At 42.1% G+C, this 14,916-nt stretch overlaps 1 protein-coding gene and 1 long non-coding RNA gene across 2 annotated transcripts in view; one reads left to right on the top strand and one right to left on the bottom strand.

The window, feature by feature from the left end:
• Positions 1–14,916, top strand: part of LOC308700501 (nuclear factor 7, brain-like) — a gene marked incomplete at both ends in the record, with an annotated part of 251,973 nt that overhangs the window by 164,685 nt on the left and 72,372 nt on the right. The gene's annotated exons all lie outside the window — the stretch shown is intronic.
• On the bottom strand, positions 12,367–14,322 carry LOC308701176. The gene is made up of 3 exons (XR_014031407.1): positions 14,263–14,322; positions 13,357–13,431; positions 12,367–13,266 (listed from the first exon to the last, which is right to left on the bottom strand). It is a non-coding gene; the product is annotated as an uncharacterized lncRNA (long non-coding RNA).

Raw genomic sequence — 14,916 nt, 5'->3', positions numbered from 1 at the left:
AAATTTTGGGCCCTGGGTACAAACCATCTTGCTGGGCCCCCGTACCAAATACCATAGTGATACCAATGGGTGGGGTATTGCATTTTTAATCATAAAAACACGTAAAATGTAAACAAAATAAGCCACACTCTGATTAATATATTTTTGTTTTATTGTCAAAAGTATAAGTTAATTGATGATTATTTGTCTGTTTAAAATAAATGCAGACTATAGAATCACAGGGTACACTAACCGCCAAACTAGACATTCAGTCTTTGAATTACGTTTTTAAAATTAGTAATTTTCAATCATTAAGATGTGCATTAAACTGAGAACAATTCTGTACTTAATGTAAGAGCGTGCGCGAGCTAATTTGCAAAGCAATGCGGTAAAATAGGCGCTAATGATCTGTGTTTTTGCGGTGTTAGATTTTGACAATGGAGGGAAATATACAGTGTTTTCATGTAAACATCTGATTTCTGCAGAGTAAGATTACGGTTAACACCTTTAAATATTACATAAATGTATTATTTTGTATTTTTATTAAACTTATTGAGTGTAGGCCTATAAATCAGCAGCAAAAAGTAATTCTTGAAAAAATCTGCACAGTAATTTTATCAAATCTACACGTTAATAAAAACAAATTGCTATTAGTACTCTTATAAAATTCAATTAGGCAATCATACATTTCTCAATTTTATATTTATATATTAATGTCAAGAATTTAGAAGTGTATTTATATAGCCTACGCTACACTACACAGAAATAATACACAATTAAATTATGCTTATTTGAAATGCATTGAGCAGGCTAGGTATGAAACGCTTCAAAACAGAGCGCACAAAGCGCGTATGCGCATCGCAGGTGCAGAATGATGTGCTCAAAGCGACATGGAGTCACAGCAAGTGTGCATTTAAAAGTTCACGGCACAAAGCGAAGACATGTCGAGCGCACACATTCTAGTGTTTATCTGTCCAACAGTTTATTGATCATTTGTTTCTTCAGTTTTAAATTCCAGTTATTGTGCGTCTGATGCCGATTCATAGTCCTTGTGATCTAACAGGCACACGGTAGCGAGTCGTTTAAAAACAGCAACAAACTCCAACAAAATAAAGTCATTTTATGTAAATCCACAGCCTTTTCTCTACAGATCAAGCATTATAATGTTAATATATCATATTGGAGAGAGTTTTACCGTGCATCCTGCTGTAACCGGCAGAGGCGCGCGCGCTGTTTGAATAACGTTAGTTAAGTTAGCTGTTACTGAATGGAGATTGACAGCCGCAGAGGAGCGAAAACGAGTTTCCGTAAACTTTAATGATGTAATACGACATCTGTCCCTCACATTAAGCTATGGAATGGCCTCAGATGACTTTGTCACCCAAACTGACGTGAAAAAAGCGCGAGGCGCCGAAAAGCGCGCTGTTTGCATCCCTGTATGTATGGTGTGATACTATAAAGTATTGGTATATTATTCAAACAGAGTACGAACATAAATGTATGCTATTCTACCTGGAGTAGATATTTATGTTAAAACAATGTCAATGCTCGATGATGCATTTGGAGCTCACCTTTCTTTTCAAAAAACTGAGTGAGCAACTGCTTGCCCTCATTTGCCTTTCTCTCTTTAATCTTCTTTTCTTTTCGTTTTTTAGCCCCTTATTTTCTTTTCTTAAGGAAAGACATGACTCTTCCCCTGTCTTCCTAATTCTTATCACAGCTCACTCCAGCTCCTCCTGTCTCTCATCAACTGATTCACCGCGGGTCCGTAGCAGAAGCACCTGACCTGCGGGTCGTACCATTTACATTGATTCGAGAGGGGTGGTGGGGCCCTGCACAGCATGAAAATCACTTTTTTATACCAAACCAGTGCCTAACTACAAGTTTAGTTTTGCACAGGAACTTTTTTATTTGTACATAAATGTTATAAAAATGTTAGTGCATGTATATGTATGTATAGAAAACTGACTTCTAAGGGCCCCCCCCTGCCTCGGGCCCTGGGAACTCGGTACCCTTTATCCCCCCAGTCCGACGCCCCTGGGACCAGAGACCACTCCCCCTCTCACACTGACACTGAGTGAGCACAGCGCAGGACCAGAGACCACTCCCTCTCTCACACTGACACTGAGTGAGCACAGCGCAGGACCAGAGGCCACTCCCCCTCTCACACACACACTGAGTGAGCACAGCACAGGACCAGAGACCACTCCCCCTCTCACACTGACACTGAGTGAGCACAGCGCAGGACCAGAGACCACTCCCTCTCTCACACTGACACTGAGTGAGCACAGCGCAGGACCAGAGGCCACTCCCCCTCTCACACACACACTGAGTTAGCACAGCGCAGGACCAGAGGCCACTCCCCCTCTCACACACACAGGCCCGTCGCGACAAGGCAGGCAAACCAAGCAATTGCTTGGGGCCCCGAGCTGTCCTGGGGCCCCAAGACAACGACTGATTAAGAATAAAATGCAACGACAAACTGTGTGAGCGCCCCTTTGATAGTCAATGCAGTAAAGTGCAATGACACTGTTATCGGGATCCCCCTCAAGGGGAGCTCCCCTCAGTAGTCGCTGACAGCAGTCAGCCAACTGCGTGATCTCTGCTGCCGGCAAAATACAAAACCTCCTCGGCAGTCATCATGAAGCGGAATTATGCTTCAGGAAGCCAGAAAAGAATGAAGAGAAAGGAAGAGGAGGATAAGAAAAAACAAGATAGTGGTAAGTAGGGGTGTAACGATACACATATTCGTATTGAACCGTTCGGTACGAGGCTTTCGGTTCGGTGTTCGGTACGCATTTTCAAACTGAACGGTTCGTTGGATCATTTTTCCTGCCGACCAAAATTTCGTCATTTCAAATGTAGGCGCGTTGCTCGTGGCAAGCGCGCTCATAATGTAGAGACGCTGGCGCGACCACAACATTGGCCAACATCAAATGGCAAACGTAATGTAAGCGGAACGAAACTGAGCTACTCGTTATTGTGTGGTTGACGGACCGTTGTTTATCAGTTTGGACCAGTGCAGCGCGAGCCGATCGTGATTATGCGACACTGTTACTACACAGCACTAATAAGAGATCCAGTAAAGAAAGCATTTGAATTCGCCACAGAAGTAATAACATCGCTGCGAGATCTCGTGAGAAACATTCACATAGTTTGGCAGGAATAGTAGGCTATAATGCCTTCAAGTAACATTATGTCGGTTTTATTTCGACATTATGAATACAATGCCCTCAAATGTTAATCTTAACTAAAATAAACATTTGTTTATAACTACTACAATATTAAATTTAATTTTTTCCAAGGAGCTGTTTTGTTTTATATGCTCCTAAGAAGAGTCAATTATAGCTCCAGAATTGCTCAAAGTAAAAAGAAATAATATTTTATGGTGCTAGTTTTAATTAAAAAAAGAAGAAAAATAAATAAATCAAGGAAATTGGCATTTCTTTCTTTTTGCTGTATCGAAAACATACCAAACCATAACACGTGTATCGTATTGAACTGAACCGTGAATTTTGTTACACCCCTAGTGGTAAGTGATAAATTACACTGGATAAAATAGCTCCACTTGTCTTGTACAAATGGTGTAATTTTGCAGCAGGTAGGCTAGAAAAAATATGTTTATGTTAGCTACCTGCCTGACGGCAAATGCTGCTTGTAACAAACAGTTAGTGCAACTTTTTTTTGAACGGACGGAATATGGTTACATATTATAATATGTTTTTTATTGGGGGGGCCTCCATGTCCATTTTGCTTGGGGCCCCCAAATTCCTTCAAACGGCCCTGCACACACACACCGAGTGAGCACAGCACAGGACCAGAAACCACTCCCACTCTCACACACACACTGAGTGAGCACAGCACAGCACAGGACCAGAGACCACTCCCCCTCTCACACACACACTGAGTGAGCACAGCGCAGGACCAGAGACCACTCCCCCTCTCACACACACACTGAGTGAGCACAGCACAGGACCAGAGACCACTCCTCCTCTCACACAAACACACTGAGTGAGCACGGCACAGGACCAGAGGCCACTCCCCCTCTCACACACACACTGAGTGAGCAAAACGCAGGACCAGAGACCACTCCCCCTCTCACACACACACTGAGTGAGCAAAATGCAGGACCAGAGACCACTCCCCCTCTCACACAAACACTGAGTGAGCAAAATGCAGGACCAGAGACCACTCCCCCTCTCACACTGACACTGAGTGAGCACAGCACAGGACCAGAAACCACTCCCCCTCTCACACTGACACTGAGTGAGCACAGCGCAGGACCAGAGGCCACTCCCCCTCTCACACACACACTGAGTTAGCAAAATGCAGGACCAGAGGCCACTCCCCCTCTCACATTGACACTGAGTGAGCACAGCACAGGACCAGAAACCACTCCCCCTCTCACACTGACAATGAGTGAGCACAGCGCAGGACCAGAGGCCACTCACACACACACTGAGTGAGCACAGCGCAGGACCAGAGGCCACTCACACACACACTGAGTGAGCACAGCGCAGGACCAGAGGCCACTCACACACACACTGAGTGAGCACAGCAAAGGACCAGCGGCCACTCCCCCTCTCACACTGACACTGAGTGAGCACAGCGCAGGACCAGAGGCCACTCACACACACACTGAGTGAGCACAGCACAGGACCAGAAACCACTCCCCCTCTCACACTGACACTGAGTGAGCACAGCGCAGGACCAGAGGCCACTCACACACACACTGAGTGAGCACAGCGCAGGACCAGAGGCCACTCACACACACACTGAGTGAGCACAGCACAGGACCAGAAACCACTCCCCCTCTCACACTGACACTGAGTGAGCACAGCGCAGGACCAGAGGCCACTCACACACACACTGAGTGAGCACAGAGCAGGACCAGAGACCACTCCCCCTCTCACACACACACTGAGTGAGCACAGCGCAGTACCAGAGACCACTCCCCCTCTCACACACACACTGAGTGAGCACAGCGCAGGACCAGAGACCACTCCCCCTCTCACACACACACACTGAGTGAGCACAGCACAGGACCAGAGACCACTCCCCCTCTCACACACACACTGAGTGAGCACAGCGCTGGATCAGAGACCACTCCCCCTCTCACACACACACTGAGTGAGCTCAGCGCAGGACCAGAGACCACTCCCCCTCTCACACACACACTTAGTAAGCACAGCGCAGGACCAGAGACCACTCCCCCTCTCACACACACACTGAGTGAGCACAGCGCAGGACCAGAGACCACTCCCCCTCTCACACACACACTGAGTGAGCACAGCGCAGGACCAGAGGCCACTCCCCCTCTCACACACACACTGAGTGAGCACAGCGCAGGACCAGAGACCACTCCCCCTCTCACACTGACACTGAGTGAGCACAGAGCAGGACCAGAGGCCACTCCCCCTCTCACACACACACTTAGTGAGCACAGCGCAGGACCAGAGACCACTCCCCCTCTCACACACACACTTAGTGAGCACAGCGCAGGACCAGAGACCACTCCCTCTCTCACACTGACACTGAGTGAGCACAGCGCAGGATCAGAGGCCACTCCCCCTCTCACACACACACTGAGTGAGCACAGCGCAGGACCAGAGGCCACTCCCCCTCTCTCACACACACCGAGTGAGCACAGCACAGGACCAGAAACCACTCCCATTCTCACACACTGAGTGAGCACAGCACAGGACCAGAGACCACTCCCCCTCTCACACACACACTGAGTGAGCACAGCGCAGGACCAGAGACCACTCCCCCTCTCACACACACACTGAGTGAGCACAGCACAGGACCAGAGGCCACTCCCCCTCTCACACACACACTGAGTGAGCACAGCACAGGACCAGAGACCACTCCCCCTCTCACACTGACACTGAGTGAGCACAGCACAGCACAGGACCAGAGACCACTCCCCCTCTCACACTGACACTGAGTGAGCACAGCACAGGACCAGAGACCACTCCCCCTCTCACACACACACTGAGTGAGCTCAGCGCAGGACCAGAGACCACTCCCCCTCTCACACACACACTGAGTGAGCACAGTGCTGGATCAGAGACCACTCCCCCTCTCACACACACACTGAGTGAGCTCAGCGCAGGACCAGAGACCACTCCCCCTCTCACACACACACTGAGTGAGCTCAGCACAGGACCAGAGACCACTCCCCCTCTCACACACACACTGAGTGAGCACAGCACAGGACCAGAGACCACTCCCCCTCTCACACACACACTGAGTGAGCACAGCACAGGACCAGAGACCACTCCCCCTCTCACACACACACTGAGTGAGCACAGCACAGGACCAGAGACCACTCCCCCTCTCACACACACACTGAGTGAGCACAGCGCTGGATCAGAGACCACTCCCCCTCTCACACACACACTGAGTGAGCTCAGCGCAGGACCAGAGACCACTCCCCCTCTCACACACACACTGAGTGAGCACAGCGCTGGATCAGAGACCACTCCCCCTCTCACACACACACTGAGTGAGCACAGCGCAGGACCAGAGACCACTCCCCCTCTCACACACACACTGAGTGAGCACAGCACAGGACCAGAGGCCACTCCCCCTCTCACACACACACTGAGTGAGCACAGCGCAGGACCAGAGACCACTCCCCCTCTCACACTGACACTGAGTGAGCACAGCACAGGACCAGAGGCCACTCCCCCTCTCACACACACACTGAGTGAGCACAGCACAGGACCAGAGACCACTCCCCCTCTCACACTGACACTGAGTGAGCACAGCGCAGGACCAGAGACCACTCCCCCTCTCACACTGACACTGAGTGAGCTCAGCGCAGGACCAGAGACCACTCCCCCTCTCACACACACACACTGAGTGAGCACAGCGCTGGATCAGAGACCACTCCCCCTCTCACACACACACTGAGTGAGCTCAGCGCAGGACCAGAGACCACTCCCCCTCTCACACACACACTGAGTGAGCACAGCGCAGGACCAGAGACCACTCCCCCTCTCACACACACACTGAGTGAGCACAGCACAGGACCAGAGACCACTCCCCCTCTCACACACACACTGAGTGAGCACAGCACAGGACCAGAGACCACTCCCCCTCTCACACACACACTGAGTGAGCACAGCACAGGACCAGAGACCACTCCCCCTCTCACACACACACTGAGTGAGCACAGCACAGGACCAGAGACCACTCCCCCTCTCACACACACACTGAGTGAGCACAGCGCTGGATCAGAGACCACTCCCCCTCTCACACTGAATGTTTGTTCGACTTCATGCAGCTCTGCACAGACCGATCAGCGGCTGACTTGAAGCAGTGCATGCCGGTTAGAAATTTTGTCCGACTTGATGCAGCGCTGACGCCACGTGACTGTGACTTATACCATTAAAGTACCGCGAGAGCGATTCGAGAGCAGCCGGAGAACTCAGCCAGCGCAGCTTCTCAAGAGCGGTTGCACGAGGGCTGATGACGACACTCCATTTGTTCATATGGTTTCTTCATATTCTCTAGTTTCTTTTGCTGTGTTCATACTTCACCTGCATGTGGTTAACAAACTGCCAACAACTTGCTGCATCTTCAACTTCCTGTTCACTTTCACATCCTGTTCACTTTCAAAGAGTTGGTCTAAATCACAATATAAATCCAACAGAATTGTGCTTTTCTATATGAAAATGAATGGAGTTTTGTCTCAAATGTTAAAAAGAGCTCAGCTGGAGGGTACTGTAAACCCTGTTGCTGAAACCTTCTTAAAGAAAAACACATACCCACCAGGAAATTGATTTTTTTTCATAGATTACTTTTATAATTTTCTATTAGCAGAAACGGTTCAAGAGATATGTGAATAACAGACACACAGACAGACAGACAGACAGACAGACAGACAGACATTCCTTTAATTTATAGATAGATAGATATGGTGTTTGCATATAAATGTGTGTTTGCAGTGTGTGAACACAACCACCATACAATGAAACAAATCCAATCACTCCTTTTTTTTAATCCTCAAAAAACCTAAACACTCTCAATAATCAAGCCGTCTGGATTTTCTGTCATATTGCTCATGCTCCGCCCACGACCACTGACGGACTGTCCCGTATTAGCATATTTCCTGTATTAGCATATTTCCCGTATTAGCATATTTCCCCCTCCGCCATATATATACTGTCCACCAAGGCAACACTTTGCATGTCTTGTGTGGACACCCCTCATGGGTGAGCAGTTGCTCATTATTATTTACAGAGACATGCACCGAAACGGGTCGCTGTGAACAGAGCTGTTTTTGAGGAGGTGAAAAGGGTGTTGATTTACACACCCATTGAGGAATTTTAGCCAAAGTATACGTTGCACACTTTACATGAAGACCCTAAAGAATCATACCAACTTGTGGAAAATGGGCACCTGATGAACTCTTTAAGAGAGCAAACATACATCTGCATTGCCCTTCATTCATGCTATTTGATGCTATCTTTTTTTCATATTACTTTCTCTCTTTCATATTGCTTTCTATATCAGTCATTTTTTTCTTTACATTATTTTTCTCTAATTTTACTATATGTTTTGTGCTATGTTGTACAAATATGTCTCAATTTGAAGGTTTTTAACGTCACGGGATGATGTTGTGAAGCAGAAATTTTCCATTGTCTTCACGAACACTTGTTGAATTTGTGCTGGTCAAATGAAGTCCGACTGAGCATTGAGAAGTAATTAAGATTATTCTACAAACACTTTTAGTGTCCCGCTCCTTCTCCTTCTCCTGCCCCGGTCTTTTGGGCTGAGAAAAGTTTTAACAAAGTGTTGACTGTTTGTTTTAAGCATCAGGACCACCTCTGTGAGAGAGAGAGAGAGCTTCAGCACAACCAGATCTAGCCTAGTTTTCCTGCAGATTAAGGTCTGACATTTCTGACTTTAAACATCATGATCTTTAATGTAGTTGACTATGGTAAGTACGTTAATAGCAACGGGTTTTTGTACATTTTAATGTATAAGACAGATTATACTTAAAGGAGAACTCCGGTCAATTTTAACATTGAGCAAATTTTTTTGTACATTTGGAGTGCTGTCAATACAGAGAACAACGACAAAAATCGGTGTTGCCTACACCGAGTTATTCTATTTTTAAAATTTGCACCCTGTTGACTGGGGCAATGTTTAAACCTGCTTTTAGCCTCTTAACATCCTTGATGTGTCATTACAAGTGCACAGAAAATGTGAGTGATTCCTTCTGAGTGAACACGAGTGGATCTGACTGCAGTAGATTTAAAAGATATGTATAAAAATTATGTTATTTAAGCCAGCGCAAATACCTGTATTTACATCCTGTTTTTCGGTTGAAGTCCAAAGTAGTCGATTGCCGAGTTCACGCGCATAGGTTTAGTTACCAATGATCACGCGCGTGAACTCGGCAATCGATTACTTTGGACTTCAACCGAAAAACAGGATGTAAACAGTTATTTGCGCTGGCTTAAATAACATCATTTTTATACATATCTTTTAAATCTACCGCAGTCAGATCCACTCGTGTTCACTCAGAAGGAATCACTCACATTTTCTGTGCACTTGTAATGACACACCAAGGATGTTAAGAGGCTAAAAGCAGGTTTAATACTTGCCCCATTGAAGTCAACAGGGTGCAAATTTTAAAAATAGAATAACTCGGTGTAGGCAACACCGATTTTTGTCGTTGTTCTCTGTATTGACAGCACTCCAAATGTACAATAAAATGAGCTCAATGTTAAAATTGACCGGAGTTCTCCTTTAATTGGTTTTCAGTCTTTATTCAGGAAATTTGTCAGTAAATATAGATTTTGTAACTGACTAAATAGACTCTTTAGACTGAATGTCACTTTAAGTCTATAATGGTGTCTTGATGCTCTTAACGGTTCTACAGAGGTGAAGAGAACCGTACCTTTTCATTTTTTTAAGATGACATTTTTTAAGCTAGATTTTGCATGAAGAGAGTTTGTATCTAAACAAATCGGTAGTGTTGAAGCACATTTCAATTGAGTACATTTTGAAGTTCATTTTGGGTAACACTTTATAATAACATTCAGTTGTAAGTAATTTATAAGTTTTATAACAAAACATTCATAAATGATTAGCAAGTGATATACTAACATTTTATGTATGTTTTGTAAATTCCGTTACAAGTCATTTACAAGTGATTAGTAAATGATTAACTAATTATTTACAAAACATAATCAGATAATGTACAAATCATTTGTAACATGTAAGTAACAGAGTTCAACACAATGATGTGTAAATGCATGAATAAGTCATTTTTTAACACTTTCTGCATCCCTTTAAAGGTCCCGTTCTTCGTGATCCCATGTTTCAAACTTTAGTTAGTGTGTAATGTTGCTGTTAGAGCATAAATAATATCTGTAAAATTATAAAGCTCAAAGTTCAATGCCAAGCGAGATATTTTATTTAACAGAAGTGGACTACATCGAACGGCCCGTTTGGACTACATCCCTCTACTTCCTTCTTTAATGATGTCACTAGAACCGTTTCTTGACTAACCTCCGCCCACAGGAATGCTCCCTCAACTCTACTGGCTACTTGCGCACTTCTTATAACTTAGCCTACAGTGTTTACTCAGCTCTTACGGTGATTTTCTGAAGTAAAACTGACGCTTCATCTTTTGTGTGATGTACAATAAACTTTATTAAACTCATCAGTATGTTTGATCATCATTCAGACAGCAGACTTGTAGGCTATTAATAAATAATGGATAAGCAGATGACAAATACGTAATAATAACCGTAATTAAACTACTTAACTTTACCGGTTTCATCTCTATACAGCACTCTGACTCTGTAGGCATTATTGTCCGACTCGAAATGAACGCCGTTACTGAGAGTTTCTGATATTATCATCATTCCGTGAGATGAATTTGTCCTGAGAGACTGAGCACGAGCTCATGAAGCTCCGCCCCCTGTGCCATCCAGCAGCAGCTTATTTGCATTTAAAGGGCACACACTTAAACAGCTCGTTTTTCTGAGCCCCAAAAAATGTCAATTTAAACATGCTGTAAAAAATGATCTGTTGGGTATTTTGAGCTCAAACTTCACATACACACTCTGGGGACATCAGAGACTTATTTTACATCTTGTGAAAAGGGGCATAATACGGGACCTTTAATCTAAAGTGTAAACTATTCATCACTTGTAAATGTGTTACACATCATTTGTAGATTACCACTAACACAATAAGTACAACACAATGCACAATAAAGCATAACATCTACAAATCGTATCTACAAATGATGTGTAACACATTTACAAGTGATGAATAGTTTGCACTTTAGATTAAGGGAAGCAGAAAGTGTTGTAAATTATTTATTCATGCATTTACACATCATTGTGTTGAACTCTGTTACTTACCTGTTACAAATGATCTGTACGTGTATTCAAGGCATTTACAACACTTTCTGCACTCTCTAATTGCTACATACATACAAAAAAATATATACAATTTGTTAAACATTTATGAAACGCATAGTCATGTTGTGTAAATGATTAGTTAATCATTAACTAATCAGTTGTAAATTACTTATAACTTAATCTACAAAACATACAATAATGAACATATCACTTAATCATTTGTGAACGCATAGTCATGTTTCATAAATCATTAGTTAATCATTTACTAATCACTTGTAAATGACTGGTAACGGAATTTACAAAACATACATAAAATGTTAGTATATCACTTGCTAATCATTTATGAATGTTTTGTAAATGATAAGTTCATCATGAACTAACCACTTATAAATGACTTACAACTGAACGCTATTATAAAGTGTTACCCATCTTGACTCAGATACTAATCTGTATGAGTACATGTGTCTCTGTGATTTGAGGTATAATACCAAAATTTTCCATCACGTGTTATCTAGCAACATGATAAAAAATAAAAAATAAAATTCTGTCCTTTTGCACCTAAGTTGTTGAAACCACCACAGTCAGACTCTGTTTCAGACTCAAACCTCTTTCTGTCTCACACTCTAGCTCACTGCTAGAGAGCTCTCCTACACGTTATTCTAGAATATTTACTCAGAGATAATAGAAGTGATTATTAACTGTTATGTTCATTTTTCTTTATTATACACTGTAAAAATAAAAGGTGCCTGGAGGAACCTTTTGGGGTTCTTCACTTCGCCACACCGGCGGAACCGTCTGTAGATCCTCTAGGCACCCTTTAAAAAGGGCCGGTTCTCTGAGGAACCACACAGGTTTCCTGAGGAACTCTTATATTAGGCACTGTGTGGAACCACTTTGGGTGCCTCCAGGAACCAAATTTCATTTTTTTTTAAATATTTAATTTCATGTTGTTACTATGGTTACCTTTGACTTCTATTATAATAAACAAATTGAACCAAATACAAAATAAGAATTGTTTATTACATATTTGATATTCATTTTTATACAGACACTTCCATGCACATGGGGAAAAAAGCTAACTACAGATTAATATCAATGACTACACAAAAAAATAGTATAATACATAAGCAACATGAATAATCAACCATGTATATACAATAGATAAACAAGAAAAGACATCTCAACAAAATGCATGGAAACACATAATGTTCCACGAAATAAATCAATGTAAAAAAACTACATTTGAACTAATTAAAAATGTCCATCATACTTAACTTTAAAACATTTGTGTTTCAGTCCGATGGTTAGTCTGACATCACTGTTTCCAAGTCCAAAAGCTCTATCAGATGCCAAAAACAAACAACAGTGCTAATATACACTCATTGTGCTGTAACCTTTATCTCTAGAAATCTCTGATGGTTAGTTATTCAGCTATTTTGAATCATAAAATGTTTAAGTCTGGGATGCCGTTAGACTGGAGACTGTAATGTTCACTATGGCTTTTGAAAAGCTTAAATGTGTGACTTGAATCAACAGTGTTCATAAATGGTTGTTGAGTATTCTCATGAAACAAGATAGAGGAAGTAGAGGCTTCGACCCGAAACAGAGTTAAGGTGCAGTAAAATTATCTGTTGTTCTGTGAATGTTCACTGGTGAATTCAGTCATTTCACTAAGATTCCACACGATCAGCAATTTCGTTTGTGGTCAAAAATGTCACTATGGGACCAAGTTGGTGTGAGGTACTTAACGAGTTAGAAAAGTGAAAAGGTACAGCATCGTTTTCCATTTGTTTTTCTTCTTTTCTGGTGGATGGTCCAGGCACTTCAATGATTTTCAGGTCTACAGGAGGATTTTTATTCTTGATCAAACTTGTATTTCAGCTTACCGAGATCCCTGCAAAGTACAAAATTTACTGTTAGTAATGTTATTAAAGTGATAGTTGTGAAATTTAAATAATTTCCTCAGCCTTGTGACATTCCAAACCTGTTTGAATTTCTGTCTGTGGAACCCAAAAGCAGATCTCAGGCATAATGCAACCCCAGTCACCGTTCGATTTCACTGCATGAAACACAAGCAGAAAACAAATGTGTAAATCATTCATGAAACCATTCTTATGTACACTTGTCTAGTTCAATTCAATGCAACACTTTATGTAAAAATGGTTAAGCTCCAAAAATGTCCCAGAAAAGATCCTAAAAATAATCAATGAGTTCACAACTCATGTGTTATGGGTTGTGTTGCAAGTCTTCTGAAGCCTAATTGCTTTTTTCTATTTATTTTATTTTTTTTTGTCGAAAAAGACTAAACTTGAAGTTATAATTCAGAGTTAAAATGTCTATAGCATTTTTTGTGAATCAAACCGGTGATATTATTTTTCTGAGAAACATGAATGAGATTTGAGATCATGAGAAAAGATTTTCAGAGAGTAACTGATTAAAAAACACAAGTACACAGTCAAACAATACAATTTCACACAGAGAAAGTTCATAAAATGGTATTTGAGAAAATGAGGGCACCTTAAGTAAAGTTAGGCTAAACAAAAACAGAGCAAACTATAGCTGTTTTTGTTATTCATAACAAACGCCAAAAATCTGAGAATTTTCTAAATTAGTTAGGCTATATCAGCAATTTGAAGACACAGTTGTACAAAATATGTTGAATTGAATGACTAAATCAATCTAAGACAATAAGTCAATCATTTCCATTTGTTCATTAGATCAACGTAGTTAGCATCGCGGCTAAAACCTTCATACCAGATACTGTGCAATAAACGAGTGGTAAACACTGTAAAAACGTAGTAATGTATAATAAATTTAGTTAATATATATGTGTGTTTAAATATATAGTGAGTAGACTCTGTATTTATATTTATTTGGCGAGTTTACAAACCTTGTAATGGAGAGCAGAACAAACGGCGGAAGCTTTGATGGGAGGAGCCGTTACTTACTTAATTTCCTGATGACGATCAGCTGAGCTTTGATGCGCGCGAGCATCACTGAAGCGACGACAGCAGAGGAACAGCAGCAGTTTCGTGACAGAATAATACTTTTCTCCTCCTGCTTCTTCTTCTTCATATAATATTATTATTATTTAGTGTTGTTGTTTAAGGTTTAAATGACTTAATAAAATAGGCCTATACTAAATATATGTAAGCTACCCAAGTGAAAAAGACTAGGTTACTGTTAAATGTATTAAAAATGCATTAAAGTATATTTGTATTGTAGGTCTACTAAAAACACACTCAAGTACATTTTTAATACATTTAATAGTACATCTTTTTCACCTGGGTATGTATACTGAATCAAACTTGCCTATAATAATAATAATAAAAATGCTTTAAAGTATATTTGTATTGTAGGTCTACTAAAAACACACTCAAGTACATTTTTAATACATTTAATAGTACGTCCTTTTCACCTGGGTATGTATACTGAATCAAACTTAAGTAGCCTATAATAATAATAATAGGATAATAATAATAATAATAATAATAATAATAATAATAATAGAATAATAATCTAATTCGGGCCTCACTGAACCATT

Source organism: Scardinius erythrophthalmus, assembly GCF_964197995.2.
Source record: "Scardinius erythrophthalmus genome assembly, chromosome: 13".
In the NCBI taxonomy this organism is placed as follows: Eukaryota; Metazoa; Chordata; class Actinopteri; order Cypriniformes; family Leuciscidae; genus Scardinius; species Scardinius erythrophthalmus.
The sequence above is the reverse complement of the archived record's forward strand: the minus strand, read 5'-3'. Positions and strand labels throughout refer to the sequence as shown.